This window comes from Talpa occidentalis, unplaced genomic scaffold, assembly GCF_014898055.3.
Source record: "Talpa occidentalis isolate TD23 unplaced genomic scaffold, MPIMG_talOcc4v2.1 talOcc4.2426, whole genome shotgun sequence".
NCBI classification, from domain to species: domain Eukaryota; kingdom Metazoa; phylum Chordata; class Mammalia; order Eulipotyphla; family Talpidae; genus Talpa; species Talpa occidentalis.
This window is the reverse complement of record NW_023602548.1, coordinates 9,962-11,928: the sequence shown is the minus strand read 5'-3', so window position 1 is coordinate 11,928 and position 1,967 is coordinate 9,962. Positions and strand designations below refer to the sequence as shown.

At 61.1% G+C, this 1,967-nt stretch overlaps 1 pseudogene; it reads right to left on the bottom strand.

The window, feature by feature from the left end:
• Nucleotides 1-7: 7 nt before the first annotated feature.
• On the bottom strand, nucleotides 8-1,001 carry LOC119253938 (testis-specific Y-encoded-like protein 5; annotated as a pseudogene).
• Between the last annotated feature and the right edge of the window lie 966 nt (nucleotides 1,002-1,967).

Genomic DNA, 1,967 nt, shown 5'->3' with positions numbered 1-1,967 from the left:
CGACCTGGCCGGAAGGGCCGCACCCATACTCCTTTATAAGCACCTTATTTTGGAAATAGGGTTGCGCCCAAAGTAGAACTTGATTTTGTAGCCTAATCTGGCGAGGCCAAGCTCTTCCACCTCCAAGCTGTTTAAGTAGCTGAGTACCTCTTTATCTTGGTTGTTTAGAAAGGACGCCAGCTGGGGGTGGTTTTGAAAAGCTTGCCCCCAGAAGCCTGGAATATTCTGGATGAGGAGGTTTCTGCGCTCTAGGTGGTGCAGTCGCAACTGGCCAAACTTGCGCGAGAGCCGAAGGTAGGCCCTGTCCGCTTGGGCGTTCATGGTCTCCAGCTTCAGCTGGACGGTCTCCAGCGTATCCATGCTCCCATCTGTGGCCAGGGGCGCTGACCCCTGCATCCTTCTCCACTTTCTTTTCCTCTGCCGCTTGGCCGGAGGCACACTCCGCGGATGTCCCTTTCTTCAGCTTCCCACCAGCTATCGCCTGAGGGCCCCTCCCCACCGCGCTACAAGCTTCTGGGGCCTTCTTCCCCACAGGGCCACGCCGATTTCCCACGCGGGGGACATTTTTAGGCCTTCCCACGGTCCCACAGTTCCCACGAAGACAGTGTCTGTTGCCAGGCGCTCCGAGAGCGACGGGACCTTCCCCAGGCCGGGTCTGGTCGCGGCCTGCCCGCGGTCCCCCACAGCGCGGGCGCGGAGCGCGAGGCCACATCCAGCGGGAGCCGGCAGGCGCCCTCCTCCCCGGGGGGCCGGCGGGGCGGCGCGGGCGCAGAGGTTTCCTGGCCACCCCAACCCGCGCCAGCCTGCACCTGTACCGCCTGGGCTTCCTCCCCGAGCCTCTGGCACTGTGGAGGGTCCGGCTCGCGCGGGCGTCGTCAGGAGCGGGGCGGACTCGGGCCTTGGCGCGGCCTTTGCCCCGGCTTTTGGCGCGGGACGACTTCCGACCCCGACTTCGGCCGCTCATGGTGGCTGCAGACGCGGCTTCAAAACCACGCTCCGACCCTGCGGCTCCTGTCGCCCGCTCGCGGTGGCGACCGAGTGGCTTCTCCATGGCAACCGCCGACGTCACGCCCGCACGACTGTACCCTCGCGCGAGCACGGGCTGCGCCCAGTGATTGGCTCCGCCGCCGCAGCTGCGCACCAGGAGAACCCCCCCCCGACCCCTGCCCCGCTCCCGCGCGACCCCCCGGCCTCCATTTCGCTCTGACGCCCTCACGCTCTCGCGCGGGAATCCGCTTCCCTAATGTCCGTCCATTGCCCTCAGCGGTGCCCTCGCGGGCGCGTAGAACACGTCAGTGCGCGGCCGGCCCTCTCGTCGGCCTCCCCGCCCCGCCCCATCACGCTCTCTGAGCACCTGAGGTTCCTTCAGTTTCCTCTTGACATCACTTGATGGAACTGCTGTGGTCCCTCTCTCTCTCTCTCTCTCTCAAGTCTTTGAAAGTTTTTGCAGAGGGGTTTGTCCTGGTACCATAACTTGAGGGAATGGAAAGGTGGGTGCCATCATGCCAGGGACGCAGCGATTTGTACGTGGAGGGATGCAGACGTAGTTAGAAAAATACTCGCACCTGGTATTTTGTGACTTATCGTGTACCCGGCACTTTACTAAGTGCTCTAGATGTTACTAGATGTTATCTCCATGTAGACGGGAGCTGCTGTTCAATTCTCATCTGACAGATGAGGAAACTGACTCAGAGATGCCAGGGAACAGTTCTAAGATCACACAGGTGATGGACGCACAATTTCCAACAGTAGCCTAACTGGTAATCGCCGCCTGTCCAGTGGCTAGTTCTGCCAGGCCGGCTCAGCTGAGAGGTACTAGGCTAACTCTTCAGGAAGCCAGCCTTGCCTTTAAACAGGCATCAGAATAGCACCTTTTCTGCTTGGAAGTATCACCCTAGTTCTCTGGCTGCCTCAGAGCTGGGCTGTCACTAGGGGTAAGACTATGAGTGAAGGCCACTATTCGAGTT